Source organism: Mustela erminea, chromosome 3 (assembly GCF_009829155.1).
Source record: "Mustela erminea isolate mMusErm1 chromosome 3, mMusErm1.Pri, whole genome shotgun sequence".
NCBI classification, from domain to species: Eukaryota; Metazoa; Chordata; class Mammalia; order Carnivora; family Mustelidae; genus Mustela; species Mustela erminea.
This window is the reverse complement of record NC_045616.1, coordinates 107,529,139-107,556,809: the sequence shown is the minus strand read 5'-3', so window position 1 is coordinate 107,556,809 and position 27,671 is coordinate 107,529,139. Positions and strand designations below refer to the sequence as shown.

At 36.2% G+C, this 27,671-nt stretch overlaps 1 protein-coding gene and 1 long non-coding RNA gene across 16 annotated transcripts in view; both read left to right on the top strand.

The window, feature by feature from the left end:
* Window positions 1-27,671, top strand: part of TENM2 (teneurin transmembrane protein 2) — a 1,222,850-nt gene that overhangs the window by 441,351 nt on the left and 753,828 nt on the right. The window lies entirely within an intron of this gene.
* Window positions 9,556-27,329, top strand: LOC116586735. Its single transcript, XR_004284126.1, has 3 exons — window positions 9,556-9,592; window positions 25,318-25,457; window positions 27,141-27,329. It is a non-coding gene; the product is annotated as an uncharacterized LOC116586735 (long non-coding RNA).

The window sequence follows — 27,671 nt, the reverse complement described above, 5'->3', positions numbered from 1 at the left end:
TCAAATTTTAGGTTTCATCCATCTAATTTTCATTTTGTATAATTATTTGTGGTAAGCTGATTTTAGTTTATGCCATCTGTTCATCAGGTTCAGGCAGATAATATAAAGGTACATATTCTCCAATATCTGAATATCCACGTTCCTAAGTCGTGCTGCATCCGGAGAAACTGTTGTTGATTCTTCAGCTGCTCCCTAAGAGAATACTATTACCAGAGCAGAGTACCAGAGAGAATCCCTCTGTCCCCTCTGCTGTTGCCAGTTGTGTTTTGAAGCATATGGGTTCAAAATGGGTACCGTAGGCAAAAATGTAAAAATTATTTTGATAGTTTTTTTCGTCCTTAGCCTCAGAGCCATCTTGGAAAGTGCTCTTCTCTCTCCTTTGATATCTCTATCAGCTCACTCTGAAGTGGTGGAGGCTAAAAAGCCTCAGATATATTAGCCAGTGATTCAGTTCATAGCATATCAATCACTTTAAACAGTATGGAATCGTACTGCCTAGTACATGATTTAGATAGTTCAAGTTTATCTGCCTCTTGTTATTAAAGGCTCTTCTCTGCCTCCCCAAACTTTATGCAAAATTATTAAGTCCTCTTTGAAAGAACCCACTCTTCAGTGATTTCGAAAACAACCTATTTTATATCAGGTATACCCCGCCTTAAAAAAGGCAACTTTTTTTTTTTTTTTGGGCAAGCAAATGAGCATTTGCTTTCGAGAACAGCCTTTGAGTTTGTGTGATGTCCCTCCTTAAGTCATGGCATATTTTTCTATTTTCCAAGGAATTTTTAGGAAAAATATTTAGTAAACACACAGACCCCCCCATAATGGCAAGAGCTTCAAGTGCAATCATTGAAAAAAAAAAAAAAAGAGGCTCTAGGGAACTTGAATTTTTTATTTATATGATGTATCAGTTTACTGATTGTCTAAGACTTGACAATATTGCTAGTTCTTCAGGTCACAGAGTTCAAGTTAGTAGTCTTCTGCAATGACTCTTTACATTTCCAAACTTCTACATTATTTTAAAATACATATTATTTGCTACAATTAAAAAAAGGAAAATAGGAGAATATTCCAACTTTGTTATTTAAGAGCAATCACCCTTTTTACTTATAATTGTGAGCAAGTTCAATGGCAAACAAGTTAAAAGGATAGCATTGTTCTGTCTAAAAGATAAAGCTGAAATCATATAGAAAAGACATCTTAGCAGAATTTTATCTGTAAAAACACTAAAAATAATAGCTAACGGCAATGCTTAACATCACAATATTTTTTAACTATCTTTCTAAATGCTTTACTGTATCAATACCGTACCCTTACAAGCATTCTATGAAGAGAGTGCTATTACTGTCCTCATTTCCCAGATTAGAAAAAGGAGTCCCAGAGAACTTTCATAAGGCACCCAAAGCAGCAAGCACACTATGGGGCAAAGTTGGAGCCAGGAGGCAAAGGCAGGCAATCTTCTTCTAGAATCTTACCACTATGAAATACAGTTTCTCTAAGCCTTAAAAACAACTAATAAATTCAAGTTCAAGTCATATTTTCCTTTTTAAATATGTATTTATTGGTAAAATATACAGAACATAAAATTTGCCATCTTAACTATTATTAAGCATGCAGTTGAGTAGCAACAAAACGTTCACTTTGGTGTATAACCACCATCACCATCCAGTTTTAGATTGCTTTTCATTTGTATCCATTAAACAGTAACTTCCAATTCCCCCCACCCCACAACCCCCACCAGCTACCATTCTGCCTTTCATGTCTACAAACTTAACTATTCTATGTATCTCATGTAATTGAAATCAGACAATATCTTTTTGTTTCTGGCTTATTTCGTGTAACCTCATGTCCTCAAGGCTCATCATGTTGTAGTAGTTGTCCAAATTTCCTTCCAGTCTGAATAATGTGCCTTTCTATATGATATATATATATAGAATATATACCATATAGAATATATATATATATGTATATATATATATATATATATATATACTGCATCTTGTTTATCCACTCATCAGTTGATAGATACCTGGGTTGCTTCTACCTTTTGGCTATTGGGAATAATGCCACTAAGAACATGAATGTATAAATACCACTTCAAGATCCAGCTTTCAATTCTACTGGGCATATACCCAGAAGTGTACTTGCTGGATCATATGAAATTTCTATTTTGAATTTTGTGGGGAACTACCACACCGTTTTCCACATTATGCCATTTTATATTCCAGCGAGAGTACAGAGTGGTCCTAACTTATCCACATCCTTTTCAAACACTTATTTTTTTTCTCTTGTCACTGTTACTGTTCTTCTTAATGGTAGTCATCTTAATGCATGGGGGGTGGCAAATTTTCTTTTTTAATAAGTCACACAAATGAGTGCACATACATTGACAACGTAGTCAGTCCAAAGTACATTTCCTAGATGTTTTTCTTCTTGTCTATCAATTGCAAACTAGATAGGCCCCCAAGTCATTCTGCATATTCCTATATATGAGGATAGATATATCTGCATGCAAACATTATAGAGATGTAACATATATAAATAACATATATTTCACTTTTTGTGGTATAAATATGCATTTATTAGAGTTCATATCATATATATGTTAGACTTTTGCATCTCATGGAAAATAAGACTAACATATATCTTCACTCCCATTTCTAAAGGGTGGAATTTTCAATTTGGAAAGAGTTCTAATAGATACATCCCTCTTATATCACAGTTGAGAAAATGGAAGTCCAGGCACGTTGAGTGATTGGTCCCAAGTGGCAAATCTAGAAGGGCCTGATCCAGCCTGGAATTCCCAACTCGCAGCTCAACTCAATCCAGCTCCCCACCCAAGTTCTATGATGTATTATAATCTCCGCAATGTCTTATTATAGTAACTTTAACATATAACGTTGTGTATTATAGAGATTAATAGGATGCTGTCAGTTTAAAGTCATTCCCATGCCCCATCTGGAGTTCAGATGTGAGCTTTCTCACACTGCTTGTCCGACGATCTCATTTGCTAGACATGTGCTTGTTTTTAGATTTTGAATTGAGATGCGTACTCAGCTTAAAAACTGTGAAAGATTCTTTTAAAATTTCATTTGCACTGAAGATGCTGGGTGTGAAAGGCATAAGTTCATCTCTATCTTAACTCTCCATAGTTCTTAACATAGAGATGATGACCCTGACATGTCACTGATATTTTTAGAACTAATAGCAAAGTATCTCCCCCCCCACTTCTGCTAAATACACCACAGACAGCCATAGTTCATTGGGCTGGAGAGTTTCAGCTGTATAACTAAAAATAAATGTCTCTGTAAAACACTAGCAGAGATAGCGTCAGCTTCCTTAAACCAACACCACCAACAAAAAATGTGCTTAAAAAAAAATCTAGTGAATTTCAGTTGGATAAAATCTGTTTTGTTTGCCTCCTGGCTGGGCTTTTATGGGACTCCTTTTATTTTAATACCTTTTGCTTTTCAAATCCATCACTTCAGGAATGTGTGATTTGTACAACTCATGCTATTAAAATAAACTACAATTGCTCATCCACTCGCAAATAAGTGAAATTGTAAACTCAGCTTCTGTTGGGATCCACAAATAAGCAATGGATAAGTTAGCACAGTGCATCTTTTGGTAGGAAGAAAGCCTAGACTGAGTGCAATGTTTTGTTACCATAACATGAAAATTCTTTAAGTTCATGGTACTATATTAAGCACTATGCATTCCTATTAGTATTTTGTTGTATTATTTTAGTGGGGAGGGTATAAAAATTTTTTTAGTCCAAATATATTGTTGTATTTTTTTTAAAAAAGCTATTAAGATTTATAGAAAACCAGAAAGTCTTTGTTCTTTTACTTTCCCTTTCGTGATACTTGGAATCCCTTCAGAGATACCATTGGGCTTTTCACACATTTGGGAGAGAACAAAAGAGAGACGTGGCCTCTTTCCTTTATAGAAGCCACATTATATTTCCTTTCTTGAGATCTATGGGCTAGCTGGCCTCAAGAGACATCCTGCTTCTGGGAGTTTCTTTAGCACATAACTGTGCACCCAACACACTTTGAAGATTCTCAGAAATGCCTACTGAAGTGCACTGTCCCTGAAGGATGGTGTGATATCATGATGCCAGTGTGTTTGTTACACTCCAGCAAACTCATCCTTTCCTAGATATTTTATCAAATGTCTATAGGAGGTTTAATATTTGCTCTGACCCCTGGTTATTCAGCACCATATCATCATAGATGGGCATGCAATAAAAATTTTACTGTAAATACATTTGGCACTTATACCACACATGCCTTACTTGTGTCTCAAATAGAGTATACCGCAATCAGTAGCCAAGGTTTTATGCCAGGGAAATAAACATAGGACAAATATGGTACAAAGCATGAGCAAATGCATCACTACTATAAAATATAGATTATCTAGTTTTGGTAATAAGGTTCTAACTCATGAGTTTTTTGTTTATTTTACCTAAAAGTTAATATTCCTTGGTAATTTCAGATACTCCTTGCCTACTGATTCTATATGTTTTACATTATACTTTTTTTAAAAGATTTTATTTATTTGTCAGAGAGAGAGAGAGAGAGAGAGGCACACGCAGGGAGAGGGCAGGCAGAGGGAGAAGTAGACTCCTGTCAAGCAGGGAGCCCGATGTGGGACTCAATCCCAGGACCCTGGGATTATAACCTGAGCCAAAGGCAGATACTTAACCCACTGAGCCACCCAGGTGTCCTTTTACGTTATACTTGAGAAAATAATAAGCTTAACTGATTTGAGTGATCCATAATCTGTAAAAAGCAGAATAGTTGTAAGTTAGTGATAGAAATAATATGCATAGTCCCTAAGTAGCAGTTTTTCACCAAAGACAGATAGGACAATCAAGTTTCAGAGCTAATTGGCTGACTACTTTCACAGATACACCCACACCCACAACATGCACATAAATACACCTTCCTGGGTCTTTCTTTACACTAATGCAGTCCACAGGGCACTGAAATAACGAATGCAGTGAGTTCCTTTGGATCCAAAGGGCCAAGAGTGTGAACTATAACATGCTGTTCTTTCATGGACAAGAGAAAACATACAGGAACAGACCATCTTTTCTAGTTCAATATCTACAGGACATGGATCCTGAAGCTCCAAACAATCAATGGTAGTTTTCCCTTTCTCAGTTTTGCTGTCACTAGCTGCAAAATAACCATGCATTCCTGCCTCCTAGTAATAACAGCAACTGACATTCACTGATCATGTGCTATGTTCTAGGCACTTTGATAAGCCCTTCACATGGATAATCTCTCTCTCTCTCTCTCTCTCGCACACCCATACATGCACACATGCACATATGCGAGCAGGAGGTGAGGGAGCTGGGTGCGGTGGTGGGGAGGACAGAGGGAGAGAGAGAATCTTAAGCGGGTGCCACGCCCAGCGCAATGCTTGATCCAGGACTCAGTCTCACAACTCGGAGATCATAACCTGAGCCAAAATCAAGTCAGTCGCTTAATAAACCACCCTGGCGCCCTCACATGATAATCTTATTTAAACTTTGTTCCAGTTATGTGAGATACGTCTGTTGTTTTTATCCCCATTTTATACATAAGGAAAACACAGCTGAGAGATTGAGAGAGACCAGCCCCATATCATACCTATGGTAAGTGACAGAGCCAGCATTCTCCCCCAAAATTATTGTTGCACCCTGAATCATCTTTTCCCATTGATAACCATCTAGTACTGTCCCAGAGGACAGTGTCTACTCTGGGTAGCTGTTTCAAACTCAAAAGTAAGTGAACGTCTTTTTAGTAACATATGTGTGTATGAGTATTTTTGGATTTTAAAAGACATTTAATTTTATACATGGTACATTGGTTTCATTTCAATTTCTCAAGAGTGTTAATTATTTGGCTCCTTTCTCAATTATTCGAAGGTTAAAGAACTTGTATTTCATAAAAGAGAAACATTTAAAGTGTGAATCTAGAATGTTTACTCTGTGGGTAATGAATAGGCAGGTGCCTAGAAGCTCTGGGTTTGGATCCGCCTGAAATTTTAAACAGGAATGATAAAGATGTACATAAAGTTCCAGGGAGATACTCCAGCTCACTGTTGGATAAGTAGGGGTCAGAACTGCTCTAGAGGACTTAATGGCAATTTCTCATCTTCACTGTATGTGGTTTCATTGCTGACATAGAATATTTTTTCTTGGGAGTTTTGCTGCTTATCAGGAATGAGTAAAGAATTCAAGCTATGTGGAAAAATACAAGTTATCTGCAGAAAAAGTGCTTCAGAGAGAGAATATGCATTGTTTTCTTTTCTTTTGTCCCTCCTCTCAAGGGATTAGTGAGTGTTCAGCAGGTAAACCCTAATTCCATCTATAACCTCATATTACTGAAGAGCCTATCTTTGACAAGTATGTATCCTCTTTCTATAGATGAGTAATAAAGAAGTTAACATCTGTTGCAATCTAATCATCTATCTGGATACACAGTTTTCATAGCAGTTAGACGGGAGACAAAAAGTAAAATCCTTTAATGATGAATTACCAGTGTGAGCCTGTCTCATGAATACAATATCAAGTATTTTTTTTTTTTTTTTTAGTGTTTCCTGTTCTCCGGTATTACTGATAGAAGACTTTGAATTGAACCCATTTTCATTATAACGTTAAGGTGAAGAGCCATAAATATGCTCACTGCAGTAAAGGAGACCAAATCATTTACAAGCCTGTTCTGCAAAAATTGAAGACAGACCCCGTCCCTTCACAACAGGCCTGACTGTATTAACTTATAGGAGATTATGGTCATTTACCCTTGTAGGAAAAGATTGGATACCATTTCAGCTTTCAAATCCCTTTTATTGGTATTAGCAAGAGACTCATTTCTCTCCAAGTAAATTCTCTGAAAAAAGCATATTACTACGCATTTACTGGAAATGTGCTGAACTATTCAAATTTAATTTAGATCATCAGCATGCATAGTTCATACAGTTGAGTCTAACTTATGATCCATAACTTTCCCCATAAAGTGTCTCAAACTTGCCATGTGACATTGATATGGTTACCATGGGAAATATCCTAAAGCCCACATCCCCCCACATAGACTACATCTCTCTAGTTTAGATAATCACGCCTTATTAGATAGTCTTCAGGTACAGCTGATAAGGAGTGTAATTTCTCTCTGGTATTCATTGTAAGCAGGTTAGATGACAGGTGCTAACACATAGCCAGCCCTCTGGTTTGGTAAATGCTTACGTGGGCATTTATGTAACTGTGTTCTACATGGCTCTTTTCATGGGGCTGAGTTGTGGAATTAGTGTGGGAACTTACTCAAGGTGAATTTATCTTATTTTGTTGAAATTTTTTAAAAAAATCAACAGTTCACATTTTCTCCTTCACACTTTCTGTCCCGTTGCTAAATGAGAAGAGACAGTGAAAGGGAGATGAGTGAATGGAGCTCCTATCTTGCACGACGTACTTGCTCGACAGTCTGCTTGATTTTACTTGAACTTCACAGCCACCCCACGAAAGTGCTATTATTCTGATTGATAGGTGAGGGCATCAGGGATAGGGAACTTGCCCAAGGTCACAGAGCTACTAAATTACAAAGCTGGGGCTTATCAGTATTTGTCTTAACCCAAAGTCCACAAATGTCCAGGGCTCATGACTATGTAAAGATTCTGGTTCTTAATGATATTGATCTAAATGTGATCTCCTCTAGGAAAGAAAAAGTCTAATGTGATTGATTTCACATCTAGACCTCCCATTTGGCTATATTCTCTCTTCTGTCAACTATAAGACCATCAAACATCCTTGAAACAGAGATAAGGATGGATCTTACCAATATGGTTCCTTTTTCATGGTCCACTGGATCTGAAAAGTCCCTACTTTAGAGTAGTTTAACATTTCAGTGTTCAGAGACAACTGCTCTCCTTCTCCATGTTTCACTCCCCTGCCACAGTCTTCTTCTGTGGCCCAAGATTCCTCCTTCCTACCTGTTGTCATCATAGCACAGCCCCGCTGCTCCAAATTCAGTTGGTTTCTGGAGAAGCAACTCCTCATTATACCCAAACCCAGACTTATAGCTCCATAGTGTCTGATACCCACAATAGAAAAGATCAAACTGAATCAGTGGAGTCCAAAAACCTACATGTGTCTTAATAAATGGAATGTGACAAATTTTTGGTGTACTTCTGTTTCTGAGAACTCTCATTTATTGTAATTATAGTAGTCATTGATATCTTGCATTGTGATGACATCTTTCAGGGAATGTATTTACCAATAATAATTAAGCATATTTTTACTATTCCTGGGGCACCTGGGTGGCTCAGTCAGTTGACTGAGTGTCCAACTCTTGATTTCAGCTCAGGTCCTGATCTCAGGGTCGTAGGATCGAGCCCCTTGTTGGGGTGTGTGCTCAGCACAGAGTCTGCCAGAGATTGTCTCCCTCTCCCTCTGCTCCTACCCCCATTCGCTCTCTCCCTCTGTCCTCTCTAATAAATAAATAAAATCTTTAATAAATAAATACACAAATATATAAACAAATATATTTTTGACTATTTCTGTTAGGTAAAAATAGAAAACTAAATATGAAAATTTTCATACATGAAATTGTTGACTTTCTATTTTCCAAAAATACTGTTTTTAATGGAAAGTGATCCTTCAAAAGCATTGTTAACTTTCTCTTACAGGATCATAAAATTACTTATTCACATTTTGGCCAAATTCTGACTCTGTTTGTTAAGTGTCACTAATGGTTCTCAGTTGAGCAGAGGATCCCCATCCCCCTTGACCGTACAAGGAGGCCTCAGGTGCATGGGGACTCAAGTAAAGTAGTTTGGACTCAGGGCGTTTTGCCAGTTTTATCTACATGCTATGTACTCTAATCGAGACAGGAAGCTTGCAATGAAACAGAGGGTGCCTAGGTAGTTCTGAGAAAGTAAATCCTAATTTTGGATTCAGCGGGGAGTTCAGTAACAATCTTAAAGCTTATTCTCACCGTGGGTAAAATAGAATGTATGAAAAGAAAGGACAATAAGATACGCCATTCTTATTTGAGGGGGAGAAATTCGATACTGTGCCTTTTCAGGGGAGACTTCAAAGATAGCTTTTAAAATTCTCCCCCTTTCTAAATAGGACCCCTCCTAAACTTCATGAACCCTGGAGAAAGTATCTGTTCCATTTCATAGTCATTAAAGCAAAAATAATGCTGAAATTATAATGAAGATAAGATCATATTTTATAGAATACCAAGATACTGAATCAGCTGAAATAAAATTTTATGTGGTGAGCTATTCTACTGCCCTGCTTGATTGATGTATATGGTGGCAATTTTCATACAATGTGGCATCCAGAAATCTACTTTAAAGTTGATTAAATATTTGGTCAAATCTGATATTTATGGATATTTCTGTGGTTCACTAGGACCTTGATCAGAAATCTAAACCCATAAACCAGCATTTATTCTATTCACATTTCACTACAGGAATTTTTCTAGAATGATAGCTTACCATTAAGTACCCACAGGGCTTCTAAGAGTTCCAGAATTTTCAGGAGTAATAATATTCTACCTTGCAACACTAGAATGTCTATGCATGCTATATTCAGAAGCTAAACGTAAGGTGATCTCTAAAATATTACAAATGGGGGAAAGAAGGAAAAAGAAACTTCCATGTATTCAGAAACTGTCTATGTTATATTGAAAATCTAAATAAGAAGGCTCTCTGTAATATATTTACATATATTTTTGATAGCTTGAATAGTTTGCCTATGAGGGCATCATTATTATTTTTTTCATAATTTATGGAAATAGAAAACCCAGAATCTGCAGAGCTCAGAAAACTATCCGCACAGTTATGTTTATCGTCTTCTAAAATTTGTAACAATTCTCTTCCTGTAATGGAGTCAGTCCTCAAGTACAAGTATGTACCGCTCTGATACTACTTTCTCACTTAGGCAATTTAAAGGAACCTAAACATTGAATCACTGATTCTTGAATGGAGTGTGCGCTATATGCATTCTAACTTTTTCTTTGTAGTACTCAAATAATTCAGCAGTCTTAACATCTCATATGAACAGAAAGAGCAAGCAAATAGTACTTGAAGGTGGTGACACTTCCGTAGTAGGGAACGTTTCTGTTACTCATTTGAATGTCTGCCTTTGCCATATTCAAATGATGCCACTTGTAAACATCTCTGTCCTCCCAAATGACAAATAATTCAATAACTTTAATTCTGACTTTCTGTTTTCCTGTATTAAAAATGAGAAGTGCCTTTGGATTTGCATAGGAACTTTAAACACTATCCTAATCAAATTATACCATCTGACACTCTACTAGGAGTGTTTAATCTCGACAACAGATAAAAAGTATAAGTGTGTGTGTGTGTGTGTGTGTGTGTGTGTAAACTGAAGTTAGATTGTTAGGAGATCATCAAACTAGGGATTAGCCCTAACACTGCATCAAAATGAACATTTTATGTCTGTGTAATTAGGTTTTAATAAACATGTTTGATGGTTACTTAAAAAACATATTTTTCAATGTAGAAATAGCATCTTGTAAACTACAGTAAAAAGAGACTTGCAAGGCTATTTGTTTTTTAATTATAGTCTGATTATGATAAGCATTTGTTATTTTCCCAAGTAAGATTAATGTTATAAATCAATTTTCTAAATTTGAAGCTTAAATGCAATATGTTAGACACAACTCTGAATGTCTATTACAGTAAATCATGGCTTTGCTGGCACTTTCTAGAATATTTGTTTTTGTGTATAACCTTTTAATTGGGGTCACATTTTTTAAAGTGCCTACATTCATGGTTTATGATGTAAATGTTAGTTTTAATGGGTCATTAGCCATTAACAAATCACTCTTTGGTTATTTTTCTGATTGCCAGTTAAGGTTTTATTCGTTCTTAGCTCTTTACATTTTTAGTTATAATCATTTTTATTGGCAGTTGAAAACTGTTTTAACAAAAATATGACATCAGGATTTTTTAGCTGTGTATGTTTATCAGAAGAAGCAATATAGAATAACAACTTGGTATGGAGCATTCGTGACTAGAATCTTATGTTTATTCTCCTAAACAAAAAATGTTTCCTATTTAAAAAAAAAAAAAAAACTGCCAGTGCATTTTGTTTCAACACAGTCTTACAATTTTATGTTTGTATATAAATTTACCTTCCTTTCTACTTCTGCCTATGCATGTGTAATATTTTCTAGAAATGACTCAGTTTATATTAATGACCTTTACAAGTTTAATCATTAAAGTCCTGTTATATACACAGTAAAATATTACAGTGACCAGGGAGTCCCAATCCACTAGGAAAGATTATCTGTGTCAGTCATTGGTTAATATAAAGCTTTCTGCATAAACTAGAACCAAATGGGCATTCAAATTCCCTACCATAATAAAGCTTTAATAAGCCAGTGATAGAAGGTTTTGCAGTAATAGATGATGACCAACACACAAATTAAGTTAGCAGATATTAAGCACAGAAATTATATTTATCTGTATTGACAAATTGCTTATTTTGTATGGCTGCAATGCAATCAGTATTGTCCTTCCAAATATGTCAGTAGACCATTTGAAATTCCAGAATGAATCTGAAATTCCATGCTATGATGCATTCAAAACTTAAAAGCCATATTCACAGAGCTTGTCTTTCGCTTTTTCTGGTGGGAGGAGGGATATCTCTTTCAAAATATATTAGCAACTGATATGGTTTGGTTTTGATTTTGTTTTGCAACTTAAATTCTTTTCTCCCCAACTGCAGGACTAAAGAATGCAATGTAGTATTTTATAGCTAATCTGTTAGAATATAGCCCTAAGAGTGGTGGTGTATTCCATGGAGGGGAACTTTGAGGAGTTGTTGTAACTTCATAATCTGAAAAGAGCCCAGTCTTGGTATTCTGTCATCACATATCCCATTGCCTTTCATGGAGGCACGTAGAAGCAACACAAGATGCTTAGCCATTCACAATTGAGGAGAAAGGGAGTCTATAATAAAATTCAGAAGCTATTAATTCTTTTAAAGTATTTATAGAGGCTCACTGAAGGAACCCCACTGAAGAAAACCCTTCAGGAAAGTGTTTGGCAGTTTAGTTGTAGAAATTCAATGAAAGAGCAGCTGATTGATTGCCAAAGATGCTGTGTTCTTTTTTCTGCTGCATCCTTAGAACACTGAGTGATTCAGAACAAATTATTTAGAATTGCTGGGCCTTAGTTTTCTAGAAAAAAAAAAAAAAAGAAGAAGAAGAAGAAGAAGAAAAAAAGAAAAAAATGTACCTGGTTTCTTTGGTGTGGATTCCCTAACCCAGAAAGCATGTAGTGCATATTATGAAGAAACTGCTTCTCCATGGTGTCCACCTCTGTATATCGGCATTAGTTCTGCCTTGCTATGTTATACACATTAAGGGAGAACGGGGTATATGAGAGTTAGACTTGTAAGTACAGTCATGGTTTGTTGTCCCTTTGCGTGTGGGCCAGCCTCGTTTCCCATTAAGTGCGATTTTCTGAACATTTGTGAAGAAGGAGTGGATCTTTAGTACTTTTCTAAAGAGGAGTAAAAGAAACGAAGAGCATGGTGATGGGAAAGAAGGAATTAATACAATAACAAAACTAAGAATGAAAGTAGCAAAGTGTACGTTCCTGTAGGAATGTGAGTTCAGTCAGCTCCAGGGAAGTGGCATTCTTGATTTGAAATTTTCAGTTCTGATGTCTATGGAATATTAAATTTGATAAGATAATTGTAATTTTATTATTTCATGATGGTTGTCACCTCTTAGAAGTGTCAAATAATTACCACACACATTCAACAGAACCGAGTGGTGAACGATACAGTATGCATGCAGCCTATAAGGTTGCTTCTGCTCTTGGCAGGTGGGGAGGGGTGTGTGATAGACGTGCGAGTCTGGTACCTACAACGGTGAAAAAGGCAAGAGAGGTTTTATGTTGAAAATGCAGAGGAGGGGAAAAAAGGAACGTCCGGTTCCCAGCATTGTGGTAAAGTGGAGAAAGAACTAGAGTAAGTGTCGAGAGGCTGTGGATTGGGTCCTAGCTGTGTGATATCAAGAAAATTCTTTTCTTTGTCTGAGCCTCACTTTTAAAGAATCTCTTCCTTGAGATGCAACTCCATTCCCAGCAAAGCAGCCAAGACCCTGGTTGCTCACCCATCTTTTGTTCTGTAGATCTTTTATGGTTTCTGGAAGTTGATGGTAAACCCCCCACATTGAGAACTGATGTCTCTTATTTCGCTATCTTCCCTTTAACTTTTGGAGCTAATGATTCCTGCATTTTCTTTTTCCCTGAAGACATCTGGTGTGGAAATTCCAGTTCCAACCCTCTGTGGTCCTCCTTTGGGCATACAGTTCTTTAATGGAATGGTTGTAAAAGACAGGCTTAAGAGAAACATCTCAGAAGTAGTAATTCCCTATACAGTTTTCACCAAATTAAGTCTCTCTCTCTCTCTTTTTTTTTAACCTCTGATTGGGAATTATAGATAGTGTTTTAAATGTAAAGTAAAATACTGTTCTGAAGCCTCCTTTTACCAGCCTGCTATTTTTCTTGCCACAATTGTTTAATCTTGTTTTGACAGTGGACAGAACATTAGAATTTGTTGGGCTTTTATTTCAAATTAACAACTGTCTTCAATAAAAATTTTCCACTACTATCCATCATGTCTAAAATGGGCTGGTTTGCTTGGCCGAGGATGTTATAGTATCAGTTCAGGAGCAAAAAAGGTCTTGCCGTTATTGCCCTGTAGGGCTGGTCAAAGAAGATGGTGGCAGTGACAGGAAGTGATGGCTTCCTCCCTTCCCTTCATATCTGTAATGTTCCATTTATCTTTCTATAAAGGCTTTATCTAGAGAAAAATTAGAAGTTAAAAAAAAAAACGCTTAAGTGCTAAACAGACAGTTTAATTGGTTCTGCTATTTTTAGAAACTGGAAGATAAATGCTACGTGTGCAGTTAATAAACCATAATTGGAATTTGCTTAAGAGCATGCTTTCAGTCCGCACGGACCCATCCAGTGCGGGAAGCCAGAGGACCTAGCTGGGATTCAGGAATGTACAAGCCCCTTTCTCAAGAGCAGCCGTGACTTTCTGTGTGACCTTGAGGAATTTAATAACTTCTCTGAGTCCCCACTGGACAATAAACAAATTGGAGTGGGAATTGAAAGACGGAAAACAAATACATTAACCAAAAACTGAATGCTGTTCAGTTCTTGGGTGGTCTCACTGTCATGGGTGTGTTAACATTTGCCATTTTCCCACCTCTGTGTAGTACTTGCTCCAACATAAAAGGCCTTACTATTTTTATCATTGCTTTCAAGCTGTGTACCTGCATAGACTTATCGTTGTGAGGATATCTATTTATATATCATCTCTGGGACTTAGAGAATCACTCATCATCACATACATAACTAAGTAAAAAAGATAACTAAGTCAAAGTATATGTGTATATGTATTTACTGGTTGTTTATTATGTAGAGAGGAATGAATCTCTTCATCCCAGGCATGACCTGGCACTTTGAATAACATACAACTTTTTTCCCTCAGGGTGTCTTCCTAACTTTAGCTAAATATCAAGTTGTTGTTGTTGTTGTTTTAAACTAGGAACCAAATAAATCTCATGCTAAACATTAAGTTTTTAATATTGAAAAATGCCATTTCTACTATACTTTTACAGGTGTATACTTAGGTCCTTGAAAAAAGTGACTTAAAAGTTCCCATCTGATACTTGTTTCATAGAAATGATTGTGTAATGGCAGTGAGATCAAGCAGATTTTAGAAGGCGGTACAAAGGAAAACCTTAGGATATAGACTCTGAAATCAGAGTAGGTTCAAATGTCTTCACTGCTAATTACTGATCTTGTGACTTTGCTTGCATCAGTTTTCTTATTTAGAAAGTAGAGCCAAAATGTTACCCATCTCATGGGTTCATGTGAGAATTTAATGACGTGTGGACCAGGTTCTGTGAGAACAGTCCCTGGGCCATAGGACATACTTCATGAACGTCGCCATATGGAAAGATCCTTGGCTTTGCAGTGGACTTAGGTTCCAATCCCACTTACGCTGCCTAACTGTGCAGTTCTCAAACACTCTGATTCTCAGATTCCCATCTGGAAATTTATTTTTCCTTCAAAAGATTTGTAAAGGATTAGAAATCTTGTGTATCCTGGATATAAATTGATCTCAAGAAAAAGACCGCCCTGTTTGCCAAATAATGAAATTTTAAAAATGTGTTTGGCCAAGCAACGTATCATGCAAACGTTAAGAGACATAGATGAAATAGTCAAATGTTCATTTGTATTCTTTATTAATTTAGTTATGCAAAATTTCAATTGTACTGTATATTTGTTGAAACTGTAATACCATATCCATGAGATAATTTCATTTTCATATTCAGTACCTGTGTCTTTGTTACCTATTGTAGGTTTTCAGAGCTTGCACCTTCACCTCAGTCTGAAGGTTTGGGAATACAGCAGTTCATTAATTCATGTGCAGTGTCAATTCTATTCCAAGCCATAAGACCCAGTACAGCTCAGTTTTTTCATTCCTTCAATAAGCAAATGTTTATCTTCACAGTGAGTGACTACTATATTGTTTTTTTGTCTTTTCTTATGATTTATTTATTTGAGAGAGAGTGTGTATGCACATATGGAGGGCAGGGGCAGAGGGAGAGGAAGAGAGAGCTTCTCAAGCCGAATCTGCTGTGTGCAGAGCCCATCACAGGGCTCGATCTCATGACCCTGAGATCATGACCCGAACTGAAATCAAGAGTTGGACACTTAACCGACTGAGGCAACTAGGTGCCCTGCTGTATTGTTTTTGAAATGCGATATTTAAAAAATTTGTTGTCATGCTTATTTGAAAGCTGTATAAATTCTGGGAAAGTCTACATTCTTTTAAAATTTTTGCTCTTTTTTTAAACCTGATTCCAGTATAGTTAGCAGACCTTCAAAAGTTTGAAAACCTAGCATAGTTTGAGATGTTTCAGGCTAATGTATCTTCCCCAGGTATATTGTGTTGTGAAAGGTAATGTAATTGTTAGAGCACACCTTAAAAATTGTGAGCACGAATCCACACAACACTTCTTATCTAGGCGGTATTACTTTTGGTGGTGACTTACCTTATACTTAGGTATGTTTAGACATATGTTTAATGCAGATGATATAACTTAAATAATATCTAGACTGTTAAAGAACTAAATACATAAAATATTGTTTGTGCCTAGAACAGCATCACTCAAAAATTTAGTCATCGCAAAAGCCCTTTACATTGGATATTTCGTTTATGTACCTTATATCTACCAATATTTCCTGATTTAAAACTAAGACTGAGAAATGTTTAAATTTATTTATTCATTTATTAACTAAAAAATGGCAACAGTAAACCCATTACATGTTAATAGAAACATACTTCATGAAAACTAAGTATTTTTCCACACAATATAGTGGGAAGAATGACATTGTTTTATTCTTTCTAAATATCTTTAATCTTGACTTAACAAAGCTGTGTTCATTGCTTTGGCTGAACCAGTGAAGAATATCTGGCCCCCACAGACAGGTAGATAGGAAATGGAGACTTTTTTTTATTAGTTTTTTTTTTTTCAGTTAATTATGGATATTCTTATCTTAGTCTATACAGAAACCCAACAAATGGTAGTTCCTTAAAAATTATTTACCATATGGAATCTTTTTGAAGCCATACTAATAAATTATTTTACTCTATTAAAATCCATTGACCTTTTTTAAAGTCAGAATGGATCTCTTTTCTTTTTTTGTTTTTTTAAAGATTTTATTTATTTGACAGAGAGAGATCACAAGTAGGCAGAGAGGCAGGCATAGAGAGAGAGAGAGGAGGAAGCAGGCTCCCTGCGGAGCAGAGAGCCCGATGCGGGACTCGATCCCAGGACCCTGAGATCATGACCTGAGCCGAAGGCAGCGGCTTAACCCACTGAGCCACCCAGGTGCCCCTGGATCTCTTTTCTAATATAATAACTTATGACACCATGCCTTGGTCATTTGAAAAACACTGGTTCACTGAGATGTGCCGATCTTCACAGATGGACATATTTCATTTTAAAATGTCAAAAATCACTTTTGTAAATATCACCATCCATCTCATCAGAAAAAAGCGATATGTTTGAAGTGTTCTAAAGCTATTGTGCTCGTGGTAGCACATTCAAGTTTTGCACAATGCTAATTTTGTTTGAAAGCTTGAATTTTATCATCAGCAGTAAGTACTGTTACTGTTGTTTTCCTTGAAGTGACTAAGTCAATTCATTCATTTTTCTGGAGAATGAGAGAATATCCATTGAATATGCAAATCTGAAAAATTATAGGTTGTCTTTCAGTAGTTATTTTAAGTAAAAATAATGTTACATTAAAAAGTAGTAGTAGTAGTTCAGCTCATAAATCACACAATTGCACAAATGTTTTCCCTTAAGACTATTATTGGTTTTAGCAGAAAATGTTTCATGTATCCTTGCCATTTTAGTACATAGAATACTGAAAAATGTATTGAAGGGTGTAAACTTAATAGAATTAATATTTTTACCATCTCATCTTCAGTGAGACTGGCATTTCTTCCCTGCAAGTAGATGGTGATGCAAAACACAGTATTGGTGCCACTGCCTTGATTCATACTAAGACACCAGGAGTTTTACCCTCCAATGCTTTTGCACCATTAGTGAAAAAGATAATAATTTGAAAACATTATGAGGATAATAGGTTTGACCTCAGGGAAAACCACTGACAGAAGAAACTAAATAAATGGTATTTATACCTCATAATAATAATAATGATAGCTGAAACCCACTGTTTATGTGTATTCTGACATTATTACACTTTTAAATGTTGATATCCACAAAATAATTTTGGTTACCTAGTCATCTCCTTAATAGCATTCTGTACTTCTATTCAGTCGAGAACTTTGTTCAAAGTGGTTACCTGCACTGGGCATTCATGTCAAAAGTGTCCATTTGTGAGGTTCTATTAGGCTTGTGATAAGATTCTTTTAAATCCCGCCTTGTCCACACATAAGATGGTTGTTGATAGATGGTAAGGAAGGGCAGGAGGGAGGGAGGGAGAGAGGAAGGAAAGAAGGAGAAAGAGAGCGAGGAAGAAAAGGAGGAAAGGAAGAAGGACAAGAGGGAGGAAGGGAGGAAAGAAGGAAAAGAAAACAAGTTAAGAAGCAGTGAAGAAAGGCAGTAAGGAAGCAAAGGAGAGAAGAAGGAACCAAGGCAATAATGAAGAAATAAAAGATGTGGAAGAAGTAAGGAATTGAGATGAACACCTAGAATGCTTTTTGTCTGGGTTGAGATTGAAGGTTGGTCAGAGACGTCTTTGAAATACTGTTTGTTCAATTCGGTAGCTATTCTTGATCATTTTGCTGAATTAAACCTAGATATCATGCCTGTTATCCCATTAAATATATCCCATTAAACAGGGAAAATACGAAGCTGCAATATAAGGTCCTTGTATATTTTTGGAAAAACAAAACAAGCATCAATGGCTTTTTTTTTTTTTTTTAATACAGACTCATCCTCTGAAAAAAATTCTCTAAATGAAAACATGGCTTGTGAGAGCAGCTTCAGCTTCTTTGTCTTCTTTTTTATTTGTTTGTTTTTACATAGAAGAATATAGCTGTGGGTAAAATCATTGTACTAACAACTGCCAATGTGTGCCTGCAACTGAACTCTAGGAGAAGGCTCTGCCAGGAAACAGTCTCCTAATGATATGATCTGCATATTTTAATGAGGCTGGAAATGTAGAAAACTGCATAGACTCTGGACTTTGCTCATTCTGGGTTTTTCCCTGTCCTTGTAGATAGCACATTGTTTCCCTTCATTAACATGTGATAACTGAAAATGGGTTTCCTATCACCATCCACCAGCCCTATATGGCTTGACATTTACAGAGTTCAGATGAAATACTAATAACCTTTCTGTGGTTACTCTATTTTGTCTTATTCTAATGATGGCTGTTCAGTCAATGAGAGGATCGCATGGCTACTGTATTACATAATGTAGAAGCAAACCTGTATCTAATTATGAGAAAAGTAAAGCTATTCAATATATTAGGAGTAACCTTTACTTTTTTTTTTTTTTTTTTACCTTCCTCTTTCACTTTTCTTATATGAGTTCCCAATTGGTTGTTATTGTTATTGTTGATTTGTTTGTTTCACTCTAACCTCAAATCCCTCAGTTTCTGGCTCTCCTGTCCTCTCTTTCTTTCATTGTTGCCACCATTGTTCATTGTACAGCTTCTATGAGCAAGGTGCTGTGCTAACCTTTGTATAGACATTATTTTATTTTATCTTCACAGTATTGCAAAAATATAGACTAGATTAAGCCTTCAAAATAAGAGTCAAATAACGGACTCCTCTGTATCCAGATAATTTTGAGGTAAATTTTGAGGTTCATAGATTGTTTTTGAGAGACAACTTCAGAGAGAAGTCGAAGTAGGTAGACTTCAGTCATGAATAAATAATTTTGGGTTAAATACATCATTACCTAGAAAAACTCATCTTAAAAGAATAGATTTTAGTATCCTAAAGAAAAAGTGAACCCTACCTGAAAATAACATTTTTTGTGTCTTAGTCTTTTTTAAAAGTTTTCTTAGCATCTTGAATTTACTGATGTCACATCTATCACTCTGAATTGTGATAGCCAATTTATTTACATTTCCTTACTAGACTTTGGACTTGTTAAGGCTAATATTGCAAGTTCATTTTTTTATTGTGTATGGTGTCCTTGACCATATAGTTCTCCAAGCAGCTTGTTGAATGAATAAATTAAAGGATTTTAACAACTCAAAACAAACAATGCAATCATGTGCCCAAGGAGTAGACTATTTTAACACATTTTAATACATGGCTGATCAGATGGTTTAAAATATACATTTCAGGACATACCTCAGAGATTCTGAGTCAATAGGTCTGAGAGGATTACAGGAATCTGAATTTTTAAAAAGTAGTTCATGTATTTCAGACTACCCTTGAAGGAATGTGGTTGTCTTGAACAGTTTCTGGACTAATTAGGCAAGTTCCCATTTTGTAATTAGCTCCAAATTTTCCTTTCTCTGCTGTGTACTTTTGAATGACCACTCTAGTAGATAAGCCTTGACTTGGAACACTTACTCTAGTCATCACTTGTGTCTTGTTTTCCATCCTAACCTGAGGCTTTCTCTGGGTACCTACCTTAATTGACTGTTCACTTTCCTTCCCTCACAACACCGATTGGAAAATATCCGTGATATGCATCATACACATGGCTCTCTGAAATAAGCATTGATTGCTTCTTATAAAATTTTCATAAGGATGTACACCTTTTTATTAGGCACAAAATTCCTTCTCAAAGTATTGTCTTTTTTTTTTTTAACTTTACACCTCCCAAGGAGGTGAGTAAAAGAGACAGATTATGTATGAAAATTACTAAAGAGGAAAATCTAGAAATGTGATGCTTTGTAAATGAAAACCATATCGCATTTGCCTGAAACAACTTCTGAAGCTCTAATTCTCCAAATTTAGTTCTTTTGAAAACACTTGGGACCCAGGAATCTGTATTTTAATGAAGAACTTTGATGATTCTGTTGTAGATAGTTCATACATTGCTTTTTTGGGGAACTTTGAACAAAAGATATGGTTGAAAGAAGTAGTTAATTTATTTTAACCACTTTCAGCTTCTTTAAGCTTCCATCAGATATTTTCCTGCTTAACACTCTGACTAATCTTTTAGAACATCTCTTGTGTTCTGCTAAGGCCTCAAGTAGCTGGTCAGGGGAAAAACAATTTATGAACATAAAATAGGGAAATGGAATTTGTCTAGCCTGGTAGCTTTATTTTGTGTTTAAGATTCTAAATATTTGATGTTATTTCTTAAAAGGCTAATATAATGGGTTTGCTTAGCACAGTTTCTGACAACCCAGAATTTGCATAAAAAAATATCCAACAGTCTGGTGAATATAATACCAAGTTTGGATATCAGAACCTTGATTTTCTCTCTGATTCTATAGACATTTCCCTTGGAATGACTCCTTGTTATTTTTCTCTACTTGGTTGCGTCCTTTCTTTACCCACAAAAGAATTCATTCATCAAGAGGCTAGAGACATCATTTTTACATAAAGGCATCTTAATTTTTTATAAAAAATATGTTGACATATTCAGTGCTGTCAGAGACGGTTGTCACATGAAGTTTACGAGAGGCGTGCCTGCTTCTAGAATAGGGATCAGCAAACTTCAGCTCACAAATCAAATACAGCCTGCCACCAATTATTGCAAGGTCCGTTAGCTAAAAATGGATTTGTCTTCTCATTTAGAGGACTTTGTTATGAAATGTTTTAACTTTTTACATTTTTTAATTATTTAAAATTCAAAAGTGGCATATTTTGTCACACGTGGAAATTATTTGAAATTCATGTTAATGTCCCATAAATAAAGTGTTATTGGCACACAGCCATACCCCTTCATTGGCATATTGTCTGCGGCCGCTTTCCTACTACAAAAGGCAGAGTTCTGTAGTTGAGACAGAGACCATATGCAGCCCTCGCTGTTTGGCGCACTGTAAATTGCAGCGAAGCACTTACAACTCGACAGTGTTTCAAGTACCACATGTGTCACCTATCTGTGCAGAAAGCCATTTCCAAAGATGAAATATGTAAAATCTCATTATAGATCAGCATTAACAGACGAACATGAGCCATAAACTTTGATGATAGGGAGTGCTAACTTTGAACCCCAATTCAACAAAATGTTATCACACACATTCAAAAGTAAGTTCAGTCTTTTTATTAGTAGATGCATATTACCAAAAAAATTATATTTGAGTATTAGTATTGTATTTTGAATTTTGTCCATAAATGCCAAGGACGTTTGTTTTCTTTCTTGTTTGGTATTTGAAGAATATCCTCAATTGTGCTGTGTGGTCACAGAAAAGGTTTACTGACTTCTGTTATTGAGCATGGGATGTACATTAAATTATGAGATGGTTATTTTAGTTATGGAAAATATTTCATTGCCTAGAATTATCTTTCATAAATATGATTTGTCCCTGATTACATAAGTAATATGTGCTATTGATACAAAATTTGAAAAGAGGCTACAAACTGTAAATGGAAACCTCCTTAAAGTATAAATGGAAAAACCTCCTTAAATTTATCCATCTGGGAATGAATAAGCCCTGCTAACATGACAATATATTTCCTTCCATATTTTTTTTCAAATATGTTTACATATTTAAAAACTTACTTTAAAAATAATATTTAATTTCACTTAAAACTTTATGAGGGGTAGCTTCCCATGCTGTTTGCAAATCTTTGTAACTGCTATTTTTATGATTTAATATTATTCATTCATATGGATGTGCCATAATCTTGGTCCTCCTCTAATAGGATCATTAAGATTTGAGGGGTTTGATTTTTTCCACTTTTTTAATACCATGATAACCTATGAATAATTTAGTTGCTCAAACCTCAGATTTTTTTTCCAGATTTCTTTAAATTATATACTACTGTCATTCATTTAATGTATATTTCAGTTAAGGAGTTTGGACACCATATTCTAATTTTTATAAACACATCCTATGGTTAAGTCAAGCTACCTATTTGTTATTTAATCAAACAAAGCTTACTTTATCCTAATATAGCCCAATAGTAAAATAGTAGTTATGCCACAGGCTGCAGATTAAGCCCAGGTCTTGAAATCCTAACTGTGTGACCTAAGTAAAATTACTAAGCTCTGAAAGTTGGAGATAACAGTAGAATCTATCTCATAGTATAACTGTCTTCAGAGTTAAATTAAACAAGGCAATATACATAAAGTGTTTAGATCAGTGTCTGGCAACCAGTAGCATCTCAAGAAGTATTAGCTACAATGTAATAAAATGAAAATATCCAGCCCTCTTCTCTTACTTACATTGAGGAATATCCTTTCCTCAAGAAATACCTAACTTCAGAAAGGAAATCTTGTACTACATTAAATTCAGCTTCTTCTGCTTTCACACTGTCAAATTTTCAAAAGCCACAGGAATGCCACTTAGTATATTTATATCTCTACCCAGCCACTGAATCTCTATGAATTCTCCTTTGCCACACCTTTACCAGATTGTTGTGAGGATTAAATTAGATAATATATGTGAAACACTTAGCCCACCAGTACCTAACTGCATATGCCAATAGTAATAAATATTTAAAGGCTGTCATCAGACTCTGGTGGCCTTCCAGAAATTTCACTCTTACCCTACTCTCCCCTCCCCACCCCCAACACTATCCCCCAACCCCGACCCCAGCCCCAATGGAGAGTGGAACCACAGGGTTTTACTGGAGCAATGGTGGACTCAGCTGAATAATCATATAAATGGGCTTTGCAGACAAGCTGGCTAAATCAGCTGTGTGTGTGTGTGTGTGTGTGTGTGTGTGTGTGTGTGTGTGTGAGTTTAAAAGAGTGAAAAGGGGTATAAATGGGTCAAATGGAAGACATTTAAACTTGAGGCCCACAGCTTTTCTCTGCTACTCTTGGCTTCTGACATCAGTTCCTCCTAATAAAGTATTAAATGTTAACAAAAGAAATGTTAAAGCCACTACTAGTTTTTATTTTATTTTTTTAAGATGTTATTTATTTATTTATTTAAGAGAGATAGATCACAAGTAGGCAGAGAGGCAGGCAGAGAGAGAGGGGGGCCACTACTAGTTGTTTTTTTAAATTTATTTTTAATTTTTTTATTTATTGTCAGCAACCACTACTAGTTTTTAAGTTAAGTTCCTTTCATACTTCCGTTTCATTCAAACAGGCCTGTGGTCACCTTCCTATTCTCCCGCTCAACTTGAAATAGTTACAGACAAATAATCTCTCAAAATCTTTAATCTCTCTGAAATGTATACATCAGGAATATTAGCTCACCTTTTTTTTAAGCCAAAAAAAAAAGTTTATTATAATTTGTTAATCTAACTTAGCTACCAAGTTGACTGTTTTATTTAACAATAAATTGAATACAAAAGCTCCCAGGCAGGTAAATTACCAAACTCTGAAAGTTTGGCTGTTTAATTGACATTTCCTAGTAGCCTCAGGGGGAAGTTAATTTCAGTGCTGGTTATATATACACACTTGGTGGTTGCATGGGTTAGAGCATGTGTACATACGTATACATATATCTGACTTGAGGGATACACTGCAAGTAAATTAAGAGTGATTTTGCTCGTTTGTTTTATATATACTCCTACCTAGGTCACAATCAAATTCAGTTTAGAATAGTGAAAGGAAATTGGAAGGGGAGGTGAACCATGAGAGACTATGGACTCTGAAAAACAATCTGAGGGTTTTGAAGGGACGGGGGGTGGGAGGTTGGGGTACCAGGTGGTGGGTATTATAGAGGGCACGGATTGCATGGAGCACGGGGTGTGGTGCAAAAATAATGAATACTGTTATGCTGGAAATTAAAAAAAAAAAAAAAAAAAAGAAGGCAAAATAAAAAAAAAAAAAAAAAAAAAATTGTGAAAGGAAAAGCTAATCTTTAGTGATTTTTCAGAATGTCAGTCTTTAGAAAGCTGTATTTTTAAGCTGGGTGAACGACACCAAAAAACTGTTTCACATCCTGCTATGGTTGGAAATGTGTCTCCCTAAAATTCATATGCTGAAGTCCTAACCCTTATTGTCTCATAATTGGCCTTATTTTGAGATAGAGCCTTTAAGAAATAATTAAGTTAGGGGAGCCTGGGTGGCTCAATTGGTTAAGTGTCTGCCTTCAGCTCAGGTCATCATCCCAGGGTCCTGGGATACAGCCCTGTGTCAGCCTCTCTGCTTAGTGGGAGTCTGATTCTCCCTCTGTCTGCCAACCCCCTACTTGTTCTCCTCTCTCTCTCTCTCCTGCTTTCTCTCTCTGACAAATAAATAAATAAAATCTTAAAAAAAAAAAGTAATTAAGTTAGAATGAGGCCATTTGAGTGAATCTCAATTCCTAGTGTCCTTATAAAAAAGGGAATTTGGACCCAGAAGTATACTAGAGAGGAGATGGCATGATAACATAGCAGGAAAAGATGACCATCTGCAAGCCAAGGAGAGAGGCCAGGAAGGTCCTTCCCTCAGGGCCCTCAGAGCAAACCAACCCTGTGGTGCCTTGATCCTGGACTTTTAACCTCCAGAACTCTAAGACAGTAAATTTCTCTTGTTGGCCTGTGGTACTTTTTTATAACAACCCTAGCACTAGTGCATGCTGCCTTAAAGGAAGTGAAATGCCTTACAACAATAATCTATGTGAAAACACACTAAGGAAAGACGAAAGAGTTTGATTGTATATATTGAGAAAGATTTGAAGAAAAATGAACATTTATGAAATTAATCTTAGATCACCTCATAACACAGAGTCCACATTCAAGAATCATAATCCATCATTAACTTCCATCAGAATGCCTCCGCCTGCGTAAAATGTTTAAAGTAGGAGCTATGGAAGATGCTGTGTGTCAAATGGACCGACTTTTCTTTAAGGTAAAAGAAAAAAAAAATCTCCCAAACATGCTGAATTACCTTGCATATATTCCATTGCCTATAACCTAGTCAAAACAAAACAAAACAAAAAATCCATCACCAGTATTGTGGTGAGTACAGTGTCATCTGTAGCCTGGGATTCATAATTTTACTTGGGGCAATTAGGTCTCTAATATTTCTCCTTCAGGGTTGAGGCCTTCATCCACCTGGTGGCCCTATTAGGATGTCAAATAAAGGATCATGAGGCTTTCTAAGTCCCAACATTTTGGGGGCTGATAATTCATGAGTAGTAGATGCACAAACCACAGGGAAAATCTCAGAGCACCAACAGAACTAAAGACAGGAAGACAAGAGTCTCTACGAGCCTCCAGATTAATCTTCCCAGGAAGGAGCGGAGACACTAATGCTTGAGAAACATAAAAACAGACTACAAAAAGCGGTAAGGATAAAACCGCATTATAGCTTTTACTTATTTTGTTGGACTTTTATTTCCAAATCACACAATTGTCTGAGATGATTTAATGCACAATTACATAAAAAATGAAATTAACATGTTTTTAAAAGCATAAAAGCAACTGCTAAATAAAGCCATAACATTTTTCTCTGCGCTACGAAGATAATGAACCATATTTTTCATCTCTAACTGTGCTTCTGTGTCATGAGTATGGAATTTGGGACAGGAGGGGGGCAGGGAAATAGACCTTCTTTACTGAGAGACTGTCTCACAGTTCCCCGGGAAGTGGCTTTTGTCACTTCCAAAGTGCAAAAGGTTGAAGAACGAAACAGCGAGGCCTGGGAAGAACTGTGTCACTATGACACAGAATGCCCAAGTACCCTTAAGTTACAGGGGGAAGATAAGAGCAAATTGAGGTTGTATGGGGTATGCATTTTGAATCTTGGTATCTATTGGGCTGCAAAATGATGACTATTGACTCAAGAGAGAGCTTTGCTTTTGATGCAGGGGATAGCCGCCTTAATAATGTTGGATACCTATGTACGCAAATATACACATATGTGATGTTGGATATAAATTATATATATAATACATATTTGTAAACATACATTCACATCAAAACTTTTCCTAATGCCAGCTGAAATGTCCCCTTCTTTTTAGATTTTTTTTTTATTATTATTATTTGAGAGAGAGAGAGAGATCACAAGTAGACAGAGGGGCAGGCAGAAACAAAGAGGGAAGCAGGCTCCCTGCTGAGAAGACAGCCTGTTGTGGGGCTTGATCCCAGGACCCTGAGATCATGACCTAAGCTGAAGGCAAAGGCTTTAACCCACTGAGCCACCCAGGTACCCCTAAAATGCCTCTTTCTTATTGTTATCTGTAAGGTATCCTTCAAGTTTCTGGGGAAAAAAAGCAAATCATGTCTTATTTTCAGAATGATTTTTATAGAGCACATGGAGTAGTTTAGTGATAAATGGAAAATAATGATTGTATTCAAAGGTTGAAAAATCATAGACATACAAGAGAATTTACCATATTTCGGAGCTATGCTTGTATTTTTTTATTTTGCTCCTGCACTCAGCTCACTCTCTGATTTTTTTTTGTTTTTGTTTTTGTACCATTCTTAAAATAATATCTAATGCAAGTTACCAGTGCATGGATATATGCCAAGAGACTAGATCACTAGCGGAAAAAATATAATTTAATGCCTTTGTTTCTCTGCTACTCAGCTACTGGATGGCGTTTGGTTGAGGAACCTGTACAAGTTGGAGTTGACAACCCCATCACCTACATTGTATGCTTTGCCCCTGCAAGATGAGTATTAATCAAAGGACCAAATCAGTGCCTGATGTACACCTTTTTATATGTTCCATGATTTAAAATGGATAGGGAGAAAAAAATCAAAAGAACAATATTTCACATCTATGAACAAATTAATAGAAAGTGTTTTATTTAAACGTTCAGAAAAATATACATATTAGACATAAGTAAATATCAAGAGATTGTTGTGCTCGTTCCGCAGGGGCCACACACCAGACTGGTTAGACTGGAATTCTGACCGAGCGATCTGCCGGCCTCTCATGCCCCATATCAGGTGCAGTGTAGTGGTTTGTGAAGATATTTTGTTTGAGGATTCAGTCCAGGAGCTAGTCTAATTTCACTTGTCTCTGGTTTGGAGCCTGGGTATTTGTGTCACTTCAGGAAGTTCTCGGTGAGACTCTTAGTTATTCAGGATAATATCTGAATTTGCACAAACCTGT